Source organism: Sorex fumeus, unplaced genomic scaffold (assembly GCF_029834395.1).
Source record: "Sorex fumeus unplaced genomic scaffold, SorFum_2.1 ptg000265l, whole genome shotgun sequence".
Lineage (NCBI taxonomy): Eukaryota > Metazoa > Chordata > Mammalia > Eulipotyphla > Soricidae > Sorex > Sorex fumeus.
Window position 1 is genome coordinate 17,820,510 of NW_026606322.1, and position 25,132 is coordinate 17,845,641.

Consider the following 25,132-nt stretch of genomic DNA (forward strand, 5'->3'; position numbering starts at 1 on the left):
AAATTGAGGCAGGTATACTGTCAGGTTCTTGGTGGAGAAGAAGACTCTTAGTCCCTAAGGTTTTCTAAAGAAATAGTGTTCTGAGTGTCACAAAGTGATGGTGATAAAGATGTAGGAAAGTACATAAACATCTAAATATGCCTTTTAAAGTGCTGAGAACTGATGACTGGACATTTCTTGGAAGCAAGAGTGGAGAGTATGTAATGAATCCAGAGTAATGCAAGAGAAAGGATTTTATTGGAGATAAAACTGGGAGTGAGCATCAAATAGGAAACTGAGATATTCCATAAAGTTAGGACAGAGTACATATTTTTAAAAAATCTTTAATTATTATCATACTCTTGATGTTTAACAACTCTGTGGCAGGCATAAACCTGGATGTTGGGATTTTAGAGCCTTAAAATTGGGCAATCAAAGTGGATATTTCGAAGCCACCTGAAGGTGGTTTTTAAATCACCACTACTTCTGGGCTTCTGTAGGAATTCTCCCTGAGAATCATTTTCTTGAAATAGGAATGCCGATAACTTATCCTGTAGATTGTTTTGGATATAAAAGATACTATGTATAAAGGCCCCATCATAGTGTTTACTCATAGTAATTATCATTGCTGTTATTTTGATTTATTATTTCATCCATCAGGGCAGATTAAATACCTCTGAACTGTATTAGTTAGAAATTCCAGATCTGGGCCCAAACCTAAAAAGCTCTGGGCCAGAAAACTTTGTCAACAAAATGAGAGAGGGAGATAGGACACAGGTGGCCAAATCAGTAACATTGCTAAGCTAGTGGTGCAGGGTCTCCAGTGGAAGGGACAAATAAAAGGGACAGAAAAATCAGAGAAACCATCCTTCTGGGATTCAGCTGCTTAAATGATTAGAAAAAAAATTCCCTTCTGGTTGGTTGTTTGGAAGATGACATGAGATTACACAAAGTGCTTTGACAGAGGTGAAGCCTATGAAATGTGCTATCTTTATGGACTTTTATGGGCAGGGCTTCCCACGACTGCCATTCCTATCACCCTGACAACAATGCAGAAAACGATCTATTCTCTTGAGAAGAGCAAATCAAAATAAAAAAATATCTCTCCTAAATAATTGCAACACTTAAGTGATAGTAAAAGGGAAAAAAAATTAAGCCAGGAAGAGAAAGATTGTCTAAGTAACTATTAATGTTATCCTGTTGGTAGTGAAAAACTTTTTGCTTAGTAATAATACTATATTATGATGAAATATGATGTTTTATAAGCCATTTTAATTAATTTATTTTATTTTTTGCAATTGTCTTACTCTAATCCTCAAAATCTCTAATAATAAAATATGTAAGTATTCTGTACAGGCCATTTTTTAGATATTTAAAAAGAAAAAACACCTTCCATTGTCTACATAAAATAATATGAGAAAACAAAGATTTCCTACCTATTAAAAGTTCTATTCAGACTTATATACATCTTCATTTTAACCGTTATTTTTAAAAATTTTTATTAGTGAAACACCATGAGGTACAGTTGTAGATTTACAATTTTTTGTGCTTGGGTTTCGATTATACAATGATCAAATACCCATCCCTCCACCAGTGCCCATTTTCCACCATGGATCCCAGTATCCCCCCCCCATCCCCCCATCCCACCCTGCCTCTGTGGCAGGGCATTCCCTTTTGTTCTCTCTCTTCTTTTGGGTGTTGTGGTCTGCAAAAGAGGCATTGAGTGGCAAACATGTTCAGTCCATAGTCTACTTTCAACATGCATCTCCCCTCCTGGGAGGATCCTCCAAACACCCTTTATTTGGTGCTCCCTTCTCTATCTGAGCTGCCCTTTCCCCTAGAATGCCCGGATGGCCTCTAAGCTGTGAAGTAATCCTCCTGGTGCTCATCTCAGCTATTCTTGTTAACCCTTATTTTTAACTCCCTCATTCATTACTTTTTCTATTTTGTTGTATAGGTGAAGGATTGATGAAGGAGAAGTAATGTCAGCTACTGATTGAAGCACTTCATTAATAATCTCAGCAGAGTTGGGATAGAAACCAGATTGTACGGATTTAAACACATGGATATACATCAACAAAAAAATAAAAATATTATAATGGATCTATTTGTTATCAAATTTTAGAATGTGAGATATGAGAGAACACTATTAAATTTAAAAGAGGTAGTAAGTTTAGCAAAAGTAAGAAATTACGATATGCATTTAATAAGTTTTGAAGTTGAGTAGCCAAAAAACCCAATTTATAGTAGGTAATTTAACTCTTTTAAAAAATTCCAGAAGACAATTCAGATCTTAGGTGGTGTTGTTTTGGGCTTGTATGTTTTTTAACTTTTAGTGCCATATGCTTGAATTTTTTAAAAAATTTTTATTAGTGAGATTTTGAGGCTTACCTTCGGGGCTGGAGCGATAGCACAGCGGGTAGGGCATCTGCCTTGCATGCAGCCAACATGGCCAACCCGAGTTCGATTCCTCCGCCTCTCTCGGAGAGCCCGGCAAGCTACCGAGAGCATCTCGCCCGCACAGCAGAGCCTGGCAAGCTACCCATGATGTATTCAATATGCCAAACACAGTAACAACAGTCTCACAATGGGGATGTTACTGGGCCCGCTCGAGAAAATCGATGAACAACGTGACAGTGACATTCAGATCAAAATTTAAACTGTTTGCTTGTTATTCTTGTGATGTCCTTGGAAGAACTGTATTATTTGTCTATAGAAATGTTTTGTACACTTTCTTATAGGAAATTAAGTCCCTTCTAAGCATGCCACTTTATCCTAATTCTTCTGTTTCCACAGGGAACTTTTTTCCTGATTCTTTCAAAATTATCCCGAGACTTAACTAGGTTTAAAAAACAATTTCCCCTGCCTTAGACTTTAGAGACTAAATTTGGGGTTACCTTACAATATGAATGGCTATCCAGGCGCAAAAGACTTAGGTTTCCCATGCTTTGTATAAGTTAATTATCGGTAGCATATGAAGTAGTGCAGAGAAGGAACTTTCTATTATAAAATTAACATGATAGATGTTTAGATTCTAATCCGTGAAAATGTGGCATTTGATCTTTCATTCAGAGATAATGGGTACTGGCTATGTGATTTGTAACTGAAATTTTAATGAGTCATTCATTTCAGATTGTTAAATGGAATGATTACTTTTTATAGTAATGTCAATTTATTTTTATTGACTAAGTGTTTTAAAGAAATTTAAAACTACCTGTAGTGTCAGAACCTTGGCACCTTTATATTTTGTAGTATATTTTAGCAAAAGAAGGGAAATAATCAGGATGATGGTAAATTCTCAGCAGTTTCTCTTTTGACTTTCTTGCTCTATTTGCCAATAACAGGAACTAATTATTATTTTGTTGATATTGTTTGTATTGGGAGATGGGGTGATATGTGGCAGTGCTTAGGGCCACGCTGAGTTCCAGGGACTCTGGAGATATGGGTTGTTGGGATGAAACTTGGGATTTCACACATGAAAGGAATGTACTCCACTATGTGAGTCACTTTGTTAGTATTGATTTCTTTTGATGATGCAGTGAGAAATAAAAAAAATATACAACCTAAACATTATTCATTAAGATATTCCAATTGAGATCATGCTATGGTATTTTGTTTCCGGAAGGAAAGCTGAGATATTCCAGTAATAGTTGTGTTTCCTAGGTGACTTGAGAAAAATAGGTCAGTGTATTGACAAAGTGACAGTTTCCAGAGGCCATGGTCATTGTGTTCTGGCCCGAAGAAGCTATCTTGGACTCTTGGTCGACTCACTGTCTGGGCCAGTATGCTGCTTTCTCTCAGGCACATTTCATACTAAAACATGAGAGGAAAATCACCCATTTTGGCACAGCAAGGCACCAAGAGACTTTCACAAATGCCATCTCTGACAGCTTCTGAAGGGGCTTTTCAGCTGTCACCATGACCCCTGCTAGGCTAAACATATGTTTAAAACATGTGGGGGAATGGTCAGATTTAGAGGCTCTGCTGCTATTCTGTATTATTCCTGGCTCTGTTTTCTGCTTAACTTGCCAACACTCTAATTGTGTGGGGCTTGCAGCTGCTACAGACATACCAGTCTCAATTTGGTTTCTGAGCTCCTGAAGATTCCACTACTTCTGCCAAAAGTCTTTCCAGTTGTTACCACCCAATTTGCATTCAAGTTCAGAGGCAAAACTGGACAGGCTTTATCCTTTCTTCGCCCCGCCCCCCGCCCCCTTGCCCACCCTCATCTCTTTCTCTCAGATGGATACACATACACAGACTTTCTCTTTCACTCTCTCTCTTATAGTCTCACTCTAACTTTTTTTTTTTTAAATTATCTCTATGCACTTTGCTTGTACAGTGTCACTTCAGGCCTCTTGTGCAGAGGAGCACTGTTATGAATGGCTTTAGCATTTCTCATCTAAATTGCTCTAATCCCTTCTCTTCTTTTGTTAGTTTCTGACCCATATCCAGCTGTACTCAGGGGTTGCCGGTACCAGCTCTGTGTTCAGGATTCTGTCCTTGGCTGGGCATAGAACCCCGGTCAGCTGTGCGTAAGGCAAGTGCTTTACCTGATGCCCTATCTCTCCAGCCTCCTTTGCTTCTTTTTAACTGGGTGCCTGGGTAAACTTAAAAAATGTTTGTTAATTGGGCACAGTTAGATACATAGTTACAAAGCTATTCATGATTGGGTTTCAGTCATACAGTGGTCCATCACAGGTCCTTTAACCAATGTACAGCCCTCCCCCCCCCCCCACACACAGTCTGCCTTAATGGCAGACACTTTTCTTCTCTCTCCCCTCACATTCTTTTGGGTATTATGGTTTGCAACAACAGATACTGAGAGGTTATCATGTTTGTCCCTATACCTCCTTTCAGCTCTCAGTTCTTATCCAGAGTGATAATTTCCAGTTGTTCTAGTCATAGCGGTTTCTTCTCTATCCTAGCTGCCTTCCCCACACCACCATTGTGGTAAGCTTCCAACCATGGATCATTCCTCCTGATCCTTGGTTCTACTATCCTTGGGCATTAGACTCATACTGTGTTTTTTATATTCCACAAATGAGTCCAATCATTTTTTGTTTGTGCCTCTCCCTCTGACTAATTTCACACAGCAAAATACTCTCCATGTTCATCCATTTATATGCAAGTTTCATTACTTCATTTTTTTCCTGGTAGCTGCATAATATTCCATTGTGTTAATGTACCATGGTTTATTTATCCAGTCATCTATTCTCAGGCACTCAGGTTATTTCCAGATTCTGGCTACTGTGAATAGTGCTGCAATGATCATAGAAGTGCAGATGACTTTTTTTGCAGTGTGTTTTTGGACCCCTGGGGTATATTCCTAGAAATGGTATTTCTGGGTCATATGGACTCAATTTCTAGCTTTTGGGCAATGCACATATTGTTATCCAAAAAAGCTGTGCTTAAATGCTTTTTTTCTAAAAAAGCAGAAGTTTTTTTTTTTTTTAAATTTTTATTAGTGAAACACCATGAGGTGCAGTTGTAGATTTACAATTTTTTGTGCTTGGGTTTCGATTATACAATGATCAAATACCCATCTCTCCACCAGTGCCCATTTTCCACCACCATGGATCCCAGTATCCCTCCCACACCCATCCCCCCATCCCACCCTGCCTCTGTGGCAGGGTATTCCCTTTTGTTCTCTCTCTCCTTTTGGGTGATGTGGTCTGCAAAAGAGGCATTGAATGGCAATCATGTTCAGTCCATAGTCTACTTTCAACATGCATCTCCCCTCCTGAGAGGATCCTCCAAACACCCTTTATTTGGTGCTCCCTTCTCTATCTGAGCTGCCCTTTCCCCTAGAATGCCCGGCTGGCCTCTAAGCCATGGAGTAATCCTCCTGGTACAAAAGCAGAAGTCTTAACCTCTGTACCAATACAGACTTGAATTGATTATGAGTAATTTAAAATATTCCTCAATATTTTAAATTAATCGCTCCACCTGGAGTGATAGCACAGTGGTAGGGCGTTCGCCTTACAAGCAGCCAGCATGGCCGATGCGAGTTCGATTCCTCCGCCCCTCTCGGAGAGCCTGGCAAGCTACCGAGAGTATTCGATATGCCAAACACAGTAACAACAAAGTCTACAATGGAGACGTTACTGGGCCTGCTCGAGCAAATCGACGATCAATGGGAGGGCCTTTACCTTACCTTACCTTATTTTAAATTAATAATTTAAAATCGATAATTAAATCAATAAATAATTAAAATCAATAAATAATAAAAATCAATAATTAAAAATATTCTTCAGCCCATTAAATCTATCCAGGGACTGCCACTTCCTCCTCCATTGGTAATCTTAATTTTATGAAATAGTCTAAGGGTCTGTTTTCATGGGGTAATATCTATCCCCTTTCTGTTTTCCTTTATATAACATATATGAGTGAGATCATCATATTTATGTCTTTCTGCATGTGACTTACTCTGCTTACTTTGTTACCTTTTATCAATATAAAAAAGGCAGCATTTTATCTTTCTGCTTGAATATTGGATAATGATACTTATTGGGATTGCACATCAGGTTGCAGTGCTAGCACAACCAATTGCTATCTATGATGCTCACACACCTTTCAATCGTGGTACCTGTAGGTTGCCCCTTTAAATTAGGATGCCAATTTATGACTGTGTCATAGTTTTAAATTTCTTAGAGCACCAGGGATTACAGAGCACAGAGCTGCTGGTATTATACTAGGCAGATGCAAGTGCTATTGGGGATTAGATTTGGTCTAAGACTTGGAAGGTGCTTTAATCACAAACCACCTCCCAGCTTCTCTTGCTAACTTTCATTGGCTCTCAGGCTTCTTTCATTCTGTGGCTGAGCCTAGGTAGTGTGTGCATTTATTTGTACAATAATTTCAGTTTATAAAATCACATTTACTCTTTGATGAAGTTTTCTTCCTTTGATTTCCTTTATTCAGTGAGCATCATTGGAATTTTTGTTTTGAAATCTTCACCAAGGAGTTTGGAAAGCTCTGATATGCTTGGGGCTCTTTGTTAATCATTGCAGTTGGATTCTTTTAATTCTTCATTATGTCCATTTATGTGTGAGGGATAAGAGCTAAGACTCATAGTCAGAAAGGAGGTATGGTAGGGATGGGGAGAGGCAAACTAAGATTCACTGTTGCACATTTTAGTATCTTTGACTCTGAGTTTGCATGGGTTTCTCTAACCACTGGGGATTTGAAGTCATGAGTTCTCTGCGACTCCCACAACTCTGAGGTTCAGCAGGTCTGAATGGTGACCCAGGGTTTGTAGTTGCTGTAACGTGACAGTGGTGTTAAAGTTTAGCACACCTGGACAGTGGTTGGGGGTTTCTGATTCGAAGGGCTCAGTAGTAGCTACAGTACTGAGCAGACCTGCATTGCCTCTGGGGAATTAGTGTAACACTTGGCACACTGTACTGTCAAGGATAAATGAACTTGCATAACATCCTTTGGTGTTACGTTGCAAGTCTGTGACATTTGGCAGTCTGCAATACAGAACTGAATTTGCAAGAAACTGGTGCTCAACCATATACTAAAAACCATAAATACATGAGATCTGTGCATTAAGACCTGAAGAGCCCCCAGGAGTTTGAGCTTGCATGTGCTTTAGAGCACCTGTGGGTCACATTTGAAGCTTGTGTACTACCTGAGATTAAGATTGTAGATTTAGGAGGCTGAGGCATGCCCCCTGTATTGATTTGGAGTAAGCACATATTGTCGTACTCTATGACTGTGCTTTGGCTAATTTGCGGTGCTTTCTAAGTGTGAAAGTGCTCTTTCTTGTAGCAAGTCAGATGTGAACTGGGGAGGATGGGGAAGGACCAAGTCTGTTTGCCTCATAGGCTTAAATCAAAAGCCTTCCAGCCCCTATTTTCCATAGCAATTTTCTCAGAGTGGGTGGAACTCACCTAAGGAATTTGTCCTTAGGATCTGTTACTAAGAAGAGAGATTCCAGTTGTCATTCACCAGCCCTTGGGTGAGGTCATCAAGAAGTTGTTTACTGGTAACTTTGTTGCTTCAGCAACTGGTATACAGCATGGCATCCACCTGCATGGTTCCAAGATGGTGCCTGGTAAGTGTTTATATACCATATAAGTTTCTTTTCACCCTTTACAGTGTTCTTAAGCAAAGGGTTATAGAGTTAGGTTGCTGGGTATTTGCTGTAAGCTCTCTCTCCCATTCCTCTGTACCAAATTCTAAACCATAGAATGCTCTCACACTTGTAGCTGGTTGCTGTCTGGTGCATTTTCTTTCTTGGTTAAGGTCTCTGTCTCTGTCTCTGTCTCTGTCTCTCTCCTTCTCTCCTTCTGCTCTTCTGTTCCATAGTTGCTGGGTTTTTACTACCTGTGATTAATACAACTTTTAGTATAGATCTTGCAGAGGTTGCAGGCAGATGCAAACATAGGTTCCTTACTCACTGTCCAGTCACTGTCCTCCCGTTGTTCATCGATTTGCTCGAGCGGGCCCAGTAATGTCTCCATTGTGACAATTGTTACTGTGTTTGGCATATCGAATACTTCACGGGTAGCTTGCCAGGCTCTGCCGTGCGGGCGAGATACTCTCGGTAGCTTGCCGGGCTCTCTGAGAGGGGCGGAGGAATCGAACTCTGGTCGGCCATGTTGGCCGCTTATAAGGCAAATGCCCTCACGCTGTGCTATCACTCCAGCCCAGGTTCCTTACTAGGTCATATTTTTCTTGAACTTTAGGTATCTGCCATGTTTATTCAAACACTCCCTTTAATTTCCTGTTGTCTGCAGTCACTAACTGTAGCAATCCAACGTTGTCAGAGTAAAGTAAGATAATAAACGAATATGGAAATTATATCAACTAATACAAATGAAATATGATGAAGTTGGTGTTAGTATTTTTAAGTAGCAATACTAGCGGAGGGAAAGCAATGGAGATTGAAATCATTTTTTTTTCTATCAAAGAGCCACATTTTGTGTTTTGTGTCTTCTTATTTATTTGTTTGGTTTTGGGTCATACCTACAATATTCTAGGCTTACTCCTGGCTCTGCTTTCAGAGATTACTGCTGATGGGTTTGGAGATTATTTGGGGTGTCAGGATTGAAGTAGGTCATCTCTATGCAAGACAAACACCCTACCCACTGTACTTCTTTCCAGTCCCTATATTTTTAATTTATCTGGAAAATGGACCGTCATTTAATTTTACTCTTATTAGAAAAAATTGAAGAAACTGAGGCTCATAAGAAGAAATACCTTAATCCCAGAGAAACATGGCAGACAGTAGAAATAATTCCAAATCCTGTTGAGTGTGACTTGAGTTGAATGGTTTTTTATTTGAACATACTATCCCTAATATTAGCACATATGTACCTTCTAAGTGTTTAAATATGCATGGTGATTTTGGAATACTACTTACCTTTCCTGTTAGGGTCTGCTAAGACTATTGTTCAAAATATTTCCTATTTATTGAGATGTAATTATAAATTAATGAGGTTTGTTTAAAAAACATCCTTTCCTGATTTAAGTAAAATAAGTGTTATTCTCTAATATCACATGCCTTGGGGTGAATATATAATTATACTAAAACCTGTCATTGTTAGAGGCATTTTTACAATATGCCTCTTGGAAATTGCTTTCAGAACAGACTCACACATCACAAAGAGCATGGTATTTGCTCCGGATGTTCACGATGACTCTCTTTTCTCAAAGGATACAAGTAAGACATTTCATATGGAGATATGGACACGCATATTGGAGTGTTCTAAAAGTTGCCATGGCTAGAGGGCATGGTATTAGAAAGGAAAGGATCTGGGTCAAGGAAAAATGTATATAATCATAGTTAAGAACATAATTTGGGGAGACAGTAGCTGTATGATTTACAGCATTTTTATGTTATCTGCTTAAAGTTGCGTTATCTTTAGTAATGTAAATAGTATTAGAGTTCTCTATAGACACAGAGATCACACACACGGCAAATTTCCTTTAATGTAATTATTTTATTCCTATTTTATTTATGTATATATACTTATATTTATTCGTTTTGAAGAATTGGCACATACAGTAATGGAAACTAATAAATCTAACAATATGCTATGTACAAGCTGGTGTGGCCCAGTGAACCCAGGAGTATTTTTTCACCACAGAAGATGGAGAATCAGGAATACTGATCATATTAGTCTCAGTTTGGGGCTAGAAAAATGTAAGTGTTCCATCTACAGTTAGGTAGAGTTAGGAAGTTTCCCTTCCTTGAGTTTTATTTAGTCTCTAAGTAGATTGGATAGAGAGGAGACTATTTTTACTAAGTTTGCCAATTGGAATGACATATTTTTGGTCTGGCAGCACCATCATACACACAGCTCCAAATAATATTTGATCAGGTATCTTATTGTGTGACTCAGTAAAATTGTAGAATTATTTATTGAGACAATCTTGCTTCCTTCCTCATTGATTACTGACAGTAAAAAATTGTGTCCTCAGTACTTAGAATAATGTCTGACAAGTAGTAAGTACTAATAAATTATAGTTATCACTTTCTAGGGCTAGCAGTGAAGGCCTCTATATCAAGCTAAAGGGTTTAGATATTTTTCTGAGGTCTACATAAGCAGCGTGACTTGTAAACAGCATATTAGACTGAAGTTTTTGCAAAACAGTACTGTGAATGTTGAATTAGATGTTTGTGAAAGTAGAGAGAGCAGGTATCAAAAACAATGTAAGAAATAGCAAGATGTAGCACTAAATAAGAAACAATAGGTAGCAAACAACAAAGGGACTAAATTGGACACTGATTATTGATCACTTGATCACTTGATCACTTGACATCCCGTTACTCATCGATTTGCTCGAGTGGGCGCCAGTAATGTCTCCATTCGTTCCTGTCACATGCTAGTGTAGCCAAATGGTGTCGGCTCATTCTAGGAACACGAACAGCCTCAAACCGATAACTCAGGGTCTTGATGAAGAAGTCTGATCATCTCATAGGTGGGCTGCCACGCGATTTTTTGACATCCCGTGGAATACAGTCGGTAACGGCTCTAATCCAGCGGTCATCTCCAAATCACATTTACGTATCCAGCCCATCTGATTTTCGACACATTGGCAAATGGGACAGCGTTCCTGATTCTTGACCATCAACGAAGGTCAGAACTTTGGATTCTTTCTCTGATTTGAGTGAAGCGTGATACTCCAAGCATAGCTCTTTCTAGTACTCTTTGGGAGACCCAAATAGCATTCTCATGCTGTTTTTGTAGGGCCCAGATCTCTGAGGCATATGTTAATGCAGGAAGAACAGTGGAATCAAAGAGATGTGCCCAGAGCCAGAGGTTCTTGGTCCTCTTAGCTATTTCTTCAATGCTCTTGAAAGCGTTCCAAGCTGCTTTCTTCCTCCTGCGCAATTCAGGTGCCAGGTCATTGCTCATGTTGACTTCTCAACCTAGGTACATATAACTGTTGCATTCGGAGATGTTCATTCCTTTGAGAGCAAATGAAACGTCAGGAACGAGACTGTTTCTCATAAACATTGTCTTTGTGAGATTCAGCTGTAGTCCGACCTTTCCTCACTCACGGTCAAAGTGGGCCAGCATTTGTGCTGCTTGGCTAATTTTTGGTGTTCATTCTTAGAACAATGTCATCAGCAAAGCGGAGGTGGTGTAGTTGCCGACCGTCTATCTCCGATTCCTTCTGATTCCAGTCGTCACATGATGTTCTCAAGGGTGGCACTGAAGAGTTTTGGTGAAATGGTATCACCCTGCCAAACCCCCCTCTTGACATGTATGATCACTTCCTTGTAGAATGGTGAGATCCTGGTAGTGGATCCCTAATACTACAGCTCACGGAGGATCCTGATGTTTTGAGTTTGAATGCCCTGTTTGGCTAGGGCTTTGATGACCACTTTCATCTCAACAGAATCAAAGGCCCTCTCTAAATCAATGAATGATAGACAGAGCGGCATCTTTTAACTTCCAAAAAACCTCAATGAGCTTTGTTATCATCTGGATATAGTCAATTGTGCTGAATCCTTTGTAGAACCCGGCTTGCTTGCATGGTTGTCCTTCATCTAGTGTTCTGCCAATAGTATTCAGGATAACTCGAGTAAACAGCTTGAAGACGACAGACAACAGGCAGATCAGGCGATAGTTGCCAATGTTGTGGATGTCTCCCTTCTTGTACAGTAGTAAAGTCTTGCTGGTTTTTCATTGGGATGGAACCTTGCATTCAGACAGGTAGCATGTGAAGAGCCGAGCCAGTGTATTGATGAGTACTGACGGCAGATTCTTCAAGTGTTCGGGTCTGACCTTGTCTGAGCCAGGTGTTGTTCACTTCTTTACCAACGAAATGGTGTGTTGGATTTCAGAAGGGAGAACATTGGGAATGACATTTCATCCTGTGGAATTTGGTATGTGGGCAGGTGGATGTGGCTATTGAAGAGATATGTGTAGAAGTCATGGATAATATTCTCCATTGCCCTTCTGGAAAATGTGATTTATCCATCAGGACGTTGGAAGGCAGTCATCTTTGTCTTGTAGTTGGTGAAGGACAGGCAGGCGTTGCAGATGCTTTTCCTTGCTTCTGCTACATCTGCCAGCACTGCTGCTCTTCTCTTTTTGAGGTCTTCCTTTATTGCTTCTCTGCACTGCTTTGAGAGCTTGGACATTTGCTTGTGGTCATCTGAGGCTTGCACCAAGCCACGTTGACGAATAAGCTCAAGAGTTTTCGAAGTCAGGCTTTTTCGTTTTTTTGTGGCTATCACTCTCTTGGTGTTCCTTGCACAATCATGGAGGTGCTGAACCAGTCTATCGTATTCCTTGTCAATGTTGTCAACGACGGCATCTTCCCAAGTTGCCGCAATACTGCCAAAGAGCTCCCAGTTGGTGGTCGTTCTGGAACTTCTCTTCTTAAACTTTGCAACCCTTCCTCCCCCCTCTGTGAAGTACAACTTTGCACAAAGGAGACGGTGGTCTGATCCCGTTTGGAATTTTTGGACAATAGTGATATCGGTCAGGCAAAACCATCAATTGAATATGATGTGGTCAATTTTGTTGTGGAACCATCCACTGGGAAACTCCCAAGTCCAAGGTTTAGATTTGGCCTTCTGGAACTGTGAGTTACCATGGATGGTCTTGGTTGACATGATGAACTCAGTCTGATTATTAAATATGGGAAAAGAAGAAACTAGGACAATTATCGCTTGGGAGGGATATGTCAGTGGTATAATTATTGAAGATAAATCTAAACCAAGTGATTTTTGGCAATACTATTGAGAATTTGGATTTGAGATGCTTTTAAAAGGGTCAGTTGGTAATGTAGGACTTTAGGTTTAGCTTCAGCACAGAGGATGCTCAGTTTAATTTTGTGAATAAATAATGAAAAAAATTAGAGCCAGTTCCATGGTAAATAGAATTTTAGGAATTATGGTTTTTCAAGACAGCAAGAGAACAAGAGGTAGAATACTGGGGGCCAACTAGTCCGTTAGGGCCTAAGAATATAAAAGCAGTCCACAGAAGAATCGGCAGAGTAATTTTCAAAGAAAGATAGAAAAGATAAAGCCTGCAAACCCAAGAAGGGTCCTAAATAAAAGAGAGACTTCTAAGCATTCATAGAGAGGTAAATAAAATGAGCAATCGAAAGAATACTGCAATTTATGTTAACTAATTATAAGGTAAAGGTAAAGGTAAAGGCCCTCCCGTTGTTCGTCGATTTGCTCGAGCGGGCCCAGTAACGTCTCCATTGGAGACTTGGTTGTTACTGTGTTTGGCATATCGAGTACGTCACGGGGAGCTTGCCAGGCTCTGCCATGCGGGCGAGATACTCTCGGCAGCTTGCCGGGCTCTTCGAGAGGGGCGGAGGAATCGAACTCGGGTCGGCCATGTTGGCTGCATGCAAGGCAAATGCCCTACCGCTGTGCTATTGCTCCAGCCCTGTTAACTAATTATGGGACTAATTATTTTTCACCCTGGTCAAGATATATTCTGTTGAGGTGGGAGTGAAATACGGCTTCACTGAGTTGAAAGAGAGGGGAGGGTGTGAATATGACAAATAGTGGCTTACTTTAATATTGTTTTTTTTCCCCCAATGTTGTGTGTGATGGTGGTAGGAAAAAGAGTCTTTCTACTTGACCATGTTTGTAGAAGACAAGAAGCAGGGAGAGCACTAGAGAGAATATGGACTATAATAGGATAGAGCACATATGATAGTCATCAGTTCAGAGCATTAACTTTGAAAGGTGAGAAGATTAAATTTAAGAGGTTGAAAGACCTACCTTCCCTTTGGTATTTGTAGATTTGGATTGATAAACATATAGACTTGGGGAATTATTGAAAACAGAATCATGATTATGAGGACAATGGAATGGTAGGATTTGGATGAGAGGTAGCACCTAAAATTCTAATTCTTGGAAAAGCACTAAAGCTATTAGAGGGAAACTTACAACAGGGGGAAGAAATAAATGTCACAAATAATTAATTGATTGAGTCAGCCAGTTAACTTGAAGGATATTTGCCACAATCTTCTAATTTTCTGCTGTGAAGATTTATTGCTGGGAAGTGTTGGATAACACTAGGTTGTCCTTGCTGCTCTTGCAGGGAGCTTAGGGTTTATTGAGCCACTCCCACAACAGTGCCCCTGAAGCACAACCAATCCCATCAGACACTGTATCACTATATCACTGTCCTCCTGTTGTTCATCGATTGCCTCGAGCAGGCCCCAGTAATGTCTCCTTCGTCCTAGCCCTGAGATTTTAAAAAGTGCCACATTTGAGGCTCTTTCAAGGTCAGGAGAATGAAACCCATAATTGTTACTGGTTTTTGGCATATTGAATATGCCACAGGGAGTTTGCCAGACTCTGCCGTGTGGGCAGGATACTTTTGGTAGCCTGCCGGGTTCTCCAGAGTAGGAACTAGATGATAAGATGTCATGTGGCCACAAATGTGGTTGTGCACTTCTGGGAGCAGGGTTTTATAGTCTCTGGGTGTTGGCTGTTGATGGGATTACACAGTGCCGGGGGCAGTTGGTAGGTGTAATGCCTACATACTAGAATATGGGGGATCTGGGTGGAGGAGGCCCCAGTCTCAAACCAAGCAGGCTTGGAGATCTATGTCCTGGGTCCCACACACCTGGGTCAGACACTAATAATCCTAAATTGCTTTTCTCTTTTGTTTATGTCATTTGTATGGTTTATTTAGCAATGTCCATTTTGTATAAACACAGGAAGGCAATTGATGCTATGCTATGTAACATGGGAGTTAATTGACTCCAAAACAATATTTATTCCTGGGCATCCATATTTACTTGACTTAAGCCTCAGTTGCCCTTAGTTCCTAGTGCTCCAAGAGCAGGGTCCTGACAAGGAACTGATGGATCTAGGGCAAGCTGTGAGCTACCCTGGCATCGAAATGGGCCAAGTCAAGTGTCATAATACTTAACTATAAGTTAAGAGCACCACTGGGACTGGAACGATAGCATAGCATGTAAGGCATTTGCCTTGCATGTGGCAAACCTGTGTTTGATTCCCAGTATCATATATGGTCCCCTGAGCACTGCCAGGAGTGATTTCTGAGTGCAGAGCCATGAGTAACCCCTGTGCATCACCGGGTGTGACCCAAAAGGACAAAAAAAGAGAACACTCATGGACAAACTCTGTCATGACCCCAAAAGAGGTAACTGAACAAGGACCCTGCTGGGATTAGAAAAGAAGAAACTGGCCTGTGAACTGTGGTCTGAAATATATAATGATATGTCCTCTGGAAGAACCAAACTTTAAGCTTAATATATTTCTTACTGTGATCATACAAAATGACATTGCTAGAAATAAAAGAAATAAATTTACTATGACTATTTAAGTGGATTACTAATTTAGGAGAAAGCAATATACCCTGGATAGAATCCTTCCCTTGGGAAGATCTCCTGGTAATCTTGAATAATCTCTTAGATGAGATTATGACCTTGAGAAGGAGTTACCTTTATCTCTCTTTGTTGATTTGTTAATGTTCAATCCCACCATTGTATCCCCACTCTACATGATTCCTATATAACTGTGCTGTAGGGGGTTGGGGAGAGACTGAAAACTCAGACGAAGAGGAAGACCAGAGACTAGAGAGGAGAGATTGAAGACTGGAGATGATGGAGTAAGACTTGTGGGAGACAAGAGAAGACCAGAGATACTAGAAGGGACAGAGAGAGAGACTGAAATGATAGAGTAAGACTTGAAGTAAGACTGGTTGTAAGACGTGTAAGAAAGTTGCTGAAGAGAGAATTGTTGAAGATGCCAAGGACAAGACTCTGGAACTAGACTCTGGGAAGAAGATGAGGACTAGGCACAGAGGACTAGAAGTTGAGAACAAAAGGTCAACGATAGATGTTGAAGGCGAGGAGGAGAACTGAGTCTTTGGAGACTTTGAGGTCTGCGAGGATACTTGGATGATGGAACTCTGATGACTGGGACTATGACCAAAATGACAACTATGACTGCTCCACAAAGGACGATTCTGGGGAGTACGCCCACTACCCATCCTTTGCAGGTCATCCAATAGAGCCTGGAGAGTAGGCTTTTGGCCAGTGAACGCCACTCTCAAATAGTAGCTATGTGCAGGCCCACCTTTGCAACCTTTCTTTTTTTCCCTTTTTTATTTATTTTCTTGTGCTGTGAAAACTCACAGGGAAGGCATATAGATCACGTTATTAAGTTTGAAGTCTTAAAAGTAGTACAATTAAAAAAGATGTAGATATTCTTAGTTCATAATTTTGCCTAACGTAGACTTATTAGATAGGGTTCAAATATGGTTTGAACCATGGGAACACCTGCAAGGGTGATTAGAGGCCACCCTAAAAGCCTCTATCCCTTTTGGAGAGCCTGGAAAGCTACTAGAGTATTCCACCCACAAGGCAGAGCCTGGCAAGCTATCCATGGTGTATTTGATATGCCAAAACCAGTAAATACAATAGGTAGCATTCCCCTGACACTGAAAGAGCCACCAATACAGCAGCATTAAGAAGAATGAGGAAGGAGAGGCTGATAAAATCTCAAGATCGAACTAGGCTGCCAAAACGAAAAAAGACAAAAATGACTTCCTGTACTTTCAATGCACATACACTGGCATCGGATGCATTCATCAAGGACCTGAAGGTACAAGCGCGAAAGATCAAGTATGACATCATTGGTCTGACCAAGACAAGAAGGCATCAATCACATCATGCCATTTTTGACACTGGAGAAGAATGTTTCTCAGAACATGCAACAAAAGAGGCATAGGAGGTGTCGGTGTCCTTGTCAACACAAACTTGGCAATGAGCAATGAGCATACGAATGCCTAACAATCCGAATCGGATGATTACACTTGAACACATATGTCTCACTGCCGGCAGTTTCTATCTTTGTTGTCTATGCACCAGCATCCAATTATGGTGAAGGAGAAATTGAGAAGTTCTACCTGGATCTGGAGAAGTTCTACAAAGAAGACCACTCCTTCTACAAGATCATTTTTGGTGATTTTAATGCCAAGATTGGACCGAGAAGATCAGCCGAAGAACTCCACATTGGGACCCATTGTCTAGAATGGAATGAACAGGCTGAGAGACTGTCTGAGTTCATCATGTCGACCAAGACCATCCATAGTAACTCACAATTTCAGAAGGCTGAATCTAAATGTTGGACTTAGGAGTCTCCTGGTGAATGGTTCCACAACGTAATTGACCGCATCATATTCAATGGATGGTTTTGCCTGACTAATGTCACTGTTGTCCCAAAATTCCAAATGGGATCGGACCACCATCTCCTTCGTGCAAAATTATACTTCATGGAGAGGGGAGGAAGGGCTGCAAAGTTTAAGAAGAGAACATCCAGAATGACCACCAACTGGAAGCCTTTTGGTACTATTGCGGCAACTTGGGAAGATGCTGTCATTGACAACATTGACAAGGAATTCTATAGACTGGTTTAGCACCTCCGTGATTGTGCGAAGAACACCAAGAGAAATAGCCACAAAAAATGCCTGTCTTCGAAAACTCTTGAGCTTATTCGCCAACATATCTTGGTGCAAGCCTCAGGTAACCACAAGCAAACGTCTGAGCTCACAAAGCAGTGCAGAGAAAGGAAGACCTCAAAGATAGAAGAGCAGCAGTGCTGGCAGATGTGGCAGGAGCGGGGAAAAGTATTGGCAACTCCCGCCTGTCCTTCACCAACTACAAGACCAAGGTGACTGCTCTCTGACATCCTGATGGATCTACCACATCTTCCAGAATGGCAATGGAGAATATTATCCATGACTTCTACACGGATCTCTTCGAGAGCTACGTCCACCTGCCCACATACCAAATTCTGCAGGATGGATATGTCGTTCCCAACATTCTCCCTTCCGAAATCCAACATGCCATTTCATCAGTAAAGAAGTGAACAGCACCCAGCCCAGACAAGGTCAGAACCAAACACCTGAAGAATCTGCAGTCAGTACTCATCAATAAACTGGCTCGGCTCTTCACACGCTATCTGTCTGAATGCAAGGTTGCATCCCGATGGAAAATCAGCAGGACTGTACTACTGTACAAGAAGGGAGACATCCATGACATTGGCAACTATAACTCAATCTGCCTATTGTTTGTCGTCTTCAAGCTGTTTACTCTAGTCATCCTGAATACGATTGGCAGAACACTAGATTAAGGACAACCATGCAAGCAAGCCAGGTTCTGCAAAGAATTCATCACAATTGACCATATACAGGTGATAACCAAGCTCATTGAGATTTCTTGGGAGTTAAAAGATGCCACTCTGTCTACCATTCATTGATTTAGAGAAGGCCTTTGATTCTGTTGAGATGGAAGTGGTCATCAAAGTCCTAGTCAAACAGGGCATTCAAACTCAACACATCAGGATCCTCTGTGAGCTGTATTAGGGATCCACTACCAGGATCTCACCATTCTACAAGGAAGTGATCATACATGTCAAGAGGGGTGATCATACATGTTCAGCAGGGTGATACGATTTCACCAAAACTCTTCAGTGCCATCCTCGAGAACGTCATGAGATGATTTGAATGGGAAGGAGTGGGAGTGAAGATAGACAGTCAGAAATTATACCACCTCTGCTTTGATGATGACATTGTTCTAATAACACCAAACATTAGCTAAGCAGCACAAATGCTGGCTGATCTCAACCATGAGTGTGGAAAGATCATACTACAGTTGACTCTTACAAAGACAATGTTTATGAGAAACGGTCACTTTCCTGATGTTCCATTCACTCTCAACAGAACAACTATCTCCAAATGCAACAGTTATGTGTACCTAGGTCAAGAAGTCAACATGATGAATGACCTGGCACCTAAGTTGCGCAGGAGGAAGAGAGCAGCTTGGAATGCCTTCAAGAGCATCGAAGAAATTGCTAAGAGGACCAAGAACCTCCAGCTCTAGACACACCTCTTTGATTCCGCTGTTATTCCTGAATTAACATATGCCTCAAAGACCTGGGCCCCACAAAAACAGGATGAGATCACTACCCGAGTCTCCCAAAGAGGAATCAAAAGAGCTGTGCTTGGAGTATCACGCTTCACCCAAATGGGAGAAAGAATCCAGAGTTCCGACCTCTGTCAATGGTCAAGAATCAGGGACGCTGTCTCATTTGCCAAGGCATCAAAAATCAGATGTGCTGGACACATAATGAGATTTGGAGATGACCGCTGGATTAGAGCCATTACTTACTGGATTCCACGGGACGTCAAACAACGCCTGGCCACCCACCTACGAGATGGTCAGACTTCTTCGTCAAGACCCTGAATGATCAGTTTGAGGCTATTCGTGTTTCTACAATCAGCAGATGGCATTGGGCTAAACTAGCATGCGATGGGGACGAATGGAGACGTTACTGGCACCCACTTGAGCAAATTGATGAGTAACGAGAAGTCAAGTGATCAAGTGATCAAGTGAACGTAATCTTGTGTTTTCACTGTAACTAAGAAATATTGGTATTCTAGTGACAACTTTTGGGTGCTAAAAACAAATAACAGAATTTTGTAGCTATTTGTAGAGCTATGGTCTCTGAAAACTAAAGAAAAGCCAAGCAGACATGGCATCTGAGGCTCTAGACTGAATTTATTTATTTATTTTTTTATTTATTTATATTTATTGAATCACCATGAGATTCAGTTACAAAACCTTCATGTCTGAGCTTCAGTCATACAATGATTGAACTCCCATCCCTTCACCAGTTCACATTCTACACACCAAAGTCTCCAGTATTACCCTCCCCCTTTCCAACCTTCCCTCTGTCTCTAAGGCAGACAATTTACCCCATACTCTCTCTCTACTTTTGGGCATTATGGTTTGCAATATAGTTACAGAGAGGCTATCACGTTTGGTCCCCTATCTACTTTCAGCACGCATTTCCCATCCCGAACTATTCCCCCAACCATCATTGACTTAGTGATCCCCTCTCTATTCCACCTGCCTTCTCCCCAAGCTCATGAGAGAAGCTTCTTACTATGGAGCAATATTCCTGGCCCTTGTATTTACTGTCCTTGGGTGTCAGTCTCATATTTGATATTTTATATTCCACAAATGAATGCAGTCATTCTTTGTCTGTCCCTCTCTTCTTCACTCATCTCACTTAGCATGATACTCTCCATGACCATCCACTTATAAACAAATTTTATAACTTCATCTTTCCTAACAACTGCATATTATTCCATTGTGTAAATATAGTAAAGTCTCTTTAACCAGTCGTCTGTTCTCGGGCACTTGGGTTGTTTCCAGATTATGATTATTATGAACAGTGCTGCAGTGAACACACAGGTGCAGATTCTAGATTGAATTTAGGAGTGCCGTTCTTCTCCCCAGGTCATGGCTGAATCCCACATGCAAAGGCGGCTACTCAGTTTTGCTCTGTGACAGCGCATTTCTTCATCTCTCCATAATTCACCATAAACATACAAAGACATACTAACCATAGGTTCCTAACCACACAACAACATCCACAAAAAAACAACTCCAAATTGCAGAGTTCACAATGGAAACACAATACAGACACCCACCACATTTAGTGAGTAAAGATGCTAGCCTAGATGACCCAACCAATAATAATGAATTGTATAACATCTCTGCTAAGGAGTTTAGAATGGAATTGTTGAAGGTGCATAAGGAGCTCAAAGAAACAATGGAGAACACCATAAATAAAACACAAGAGTATAAGAGAGGAGAGATGAGAAAAATACAAATGTAAATACGAGCAGAAATGGCAGATCTGAAAAACCTAGTAGATGAAATGATAAACTCATTGGAAGGCCTCAGCAGCAGAGTAAGAGCTGCTGAGAACAGCATCAGTGAGCTTCAAGATAAGGTGCAGAAACTCTCGAGAAACAGCAGTAAATAGAAAAGAGCACCAAAAACAAACCAACAGATGGCAAGAGAACTTTGGGATGAATTCAAGAGGAGCAACATAAGAATCGTTAGGGTCCTTAGTTATATATAGGAGGAAGTTATAAAATCCTCATGAAGAAGCAAATGTCAAAGCCATCATTGCTGAGACATTCTCCAAGCCGAGGAGTAAATGCACCCAGATTCAGGAGGCCTGAAGAGTACCAGCTAAAAGAAATCCAAATAAAAGTACTCCAAGATATATTCCAATGAGAATGATAGAACACATTGATAGAGAATAGCGAAGCAGCAAAATCAAAGAAGGAAATTACATACAATAGAGCCTCCTTATGATTTACAGCAGACTTGCCCAGAGGAAACACCTCTGGATCTGAGGACAGTGGTGACATATAGGGAAAAAACTTAGTGAAATGAGCCCTTCACCAAGAATGCTTTATTCATGCAGACTCTCATTCAGATTTGAAGAAACAATACACAACTTCACAGATAAACAACTCAGAAACTTAACACACTCAAAACCATTGTTACAAGAAGAATTAAATGTGTTACTTTAAGACAAGCTCCCCAAACACACCAAACTCCTGCAGATTGATGGTCCATAATCCTATCACAATAATCTCTCCAATTAAGAGACAAAGAGTAGCAGGATGGATTAGAAAATTGAGTTCAACACTTTGCTGCCTGAAAGAAACACATTTGAATAGTTAGAGAAAACACAAACTCAAAGTCAAAGGCTGGAAGACAATTGTTTAAGCCAACAGCTCCCTCAGAAAGTCCAGAGTTTCCATACTAGTATTAAACAACAAAGACTTCAGGCTACAGAAGGTTATAAAAGAAAGTGAAGGTCTTTTCTTAATAGTGAAGGAATCTGTACACCAGGAAGAACTCACACTCCAAAACATATATGTACCTAATGAGAGACAAGCAAAATAATTATAACAAGTTCTAAGAGACTTGAAGAAAGACACTGATAGCAACAGAACAGCAGTTGCAGATTTCAACACCACTTTGAAGTTAACTGTAAAATTTATGTAGCACTGTAGCACTGTACTCCCATTTATCGATTTGCTTGAGTAGGCACCAGTAACGTCTCTATTGCGAGACTTGTTGTTACTGTTTTTGGCATACCGAATTCGCTATGGGGAGTTTGCCAGGCTCTGCCCTATGGGTGCGATACTCTTGGTAGCTTGCCGGTTTTCCGAGAGGGATGCAGGAATCAAAGCCTGGTCTACTGCATGCAAAGCAAAAGCCCTACCCGCCGTGCTATTGTATATTTTTTAAAAGGTCAGTAGTTAAATCTAGTTGATAAGAAACCTGTGATCTGAAATTTTTCAGATTTTTTTTTTCATTCTGTGGGTCCCAGGACCAGAATTCTCAATTTTTGAATTGAGAATAAAGTTGGCTTTTTTTATTTGGGGACAGGAAACCACTTAAAGATCTTCAGCTCTTGGAATTTCATACTGGAGAGAAAGTAATTAGATGGGGAACTTGCCTTGCATGAGGCTGACCTGGATTTGTTCCTAACACAAAAATGGTCCCGAGTCTAACAAGAGTGATCCCTGAGCCCAGAGCCAGAATCAAGCCTGAGCACCTGTGGGTGTGGCCCCCAAACGAAACAAACAAGGGGTCAAAGCAATAGCACTGCAGGTTCTATTACTTACGTCTTATTACTTACGTCTTTTGCCTTGCATGCAGCCAAACCAGGTTTGATCCTGGACATCCCATATAGTCCCCTGAGAACTGCCAGGAGTAATTCCTGAGTGTAGAGCCAGGAGTAACCCCTGAGCATCACTGGGTGTGGCCCAACTCCCAGACTCTCTTCCCAAAGGAATTTCCACATATAATTTTCAAGTTTATAATGACTATATACAAATAATCTTGATACATTAAATGTATTTATCTCTAAAAGGAAATAAACTGCATTTACGTTAAAGAAAAATTTCAAAGCTAAACTTAGCATGACACTTCCTGAAAAATGTCTATTTTCATATACATTGAATTAACATATAGTAGTGAGATATTTTAGCATGAATTTACATACAACTTGTATTTTCTGATTAGTCAAATATTTTCTAAATATCACAAAACTGTCATGCTCAATGCGATCATTGAAATTGCTTTTCCCAAAATAGGTTGATATTTCTTATTACTTACGTTGAATAATTTATATCTTTTGGGAATACCACGTGATAATTTTTGTGAAAAGTAATAATGTAATTTATTTGAAAGGTTCATTTTTTTCTGAGAATAAATCAATGCTTTTTAATCAGTTGTCTAATCTGCAAGCATGGTAGGTATAAATCAAATTAAAAATTAAGTTAGAGATCTAAGTTAGACAAAGATTGATCTTGACAATTGCCTTCAAGTGTAATAGCTTGGACCCAATAAAATTCTCTTCATTGATTTCCAGAAACAGCATTTGGGATAACTTCATGGCATTAATGTAATGGTCATGGCCTGGTATTTGTACTTTGCTATGGTAATAGAGTAAGTTTAGATGGATAAAATTGGATAAATAGCATTCTCCAGATGTTCTGGATGACAGCATATCGAATGTAATTGCATTTTCTGCTAGTTTTTATGTGTTAGAGGACAAAAGATTTTGAACCATGCATAATTTTGATAGAGCAATTCAACTCACTTCCATCTGTAATATACTATAAATTATATATTTTCATTATGATTATACAGACACTTGATAAAAGAATGCAGTTTAAACAAGGTCCCATGCCAAACATCTCATTTATGGGCTATGTTTCTTAAAACTGGACAAGTTGATTGCCTTGCTAAATACTGAAAATATTTTTTGGAAGTTTCAAAACCATCTTTATTAGTTTTATATTATGATGATAATACATGCACTTATATAATACGTATTAAGCATTACTAATAAACCAGCTTTTAAATTGGAAGAATGTCCATTTGCCTAATTGTGGTAAATTGTTGGGATATGATTATACAACCCTGGCTACTCAAACATGAAAAACCATTCAACATTTCTCTCAACAACTTTAGCATCTAATAAAAATGCCCATTAGATGAGATATTGTGCGTTTCATAATAATGATTTATATTTATAAAACTACTTTTGTTACAAGATTGTGAAAGGCTATGTGGTTACTCACTAATCGATCACCACAATGCCCTTATGAGCTGAATGTCTGGTATTTATTGTTCCTGTAATATCTAGTCACTTTTCAAGAGGCTAGCATTTTAATCAGTCTCTTTTCTTCCCAGCCACTATATAACTTGAATATATGATACTGAGTTGAACTATAATATTTGGAACCTCGTTGATGTTTCACTTTAAAAGATAGCTGATTTTATCAAAAAGTTTTATTCTTAACTTTATGCACTCTTCCCTTTTTGATTTAACTCTATAACTTTGCCAAGATTCTCTGAATTATGTCACCAAGAATTGCAGAATTGAGATTGGAAATGATATTTAAAGTTTTGGGTTCTGACTCCAGACATGAATCCTCTCTCAAAACCCCAGGAAGGCAGACATTAGGCCATGGCCCTGTTTCCCCTAAAGTTTTCAGTGAGGAATGACTGGTTTGAATCTTTGCCTAATGAGCCTGGTGAACAAATCCCCCAAATTTTTACATGAATTTCCCAGTTATGAGATACCTTGAGTGGCACTATAGTTTCATTTCATGACAAAATAAAACTTTCATTAGTCTTAATGTGGCTCTAGAAATTAAGATTTTATTATTTTTTTGCAATTTTTATTTATTTTTTTCTTAAAATTTCTTTTTAATGTAGGAGTACTGCTATTTACTCAGCCATTGATTAAGCTGATTGAATTGGGCATGAACTCCAAATTACTTTTTTAATTAAG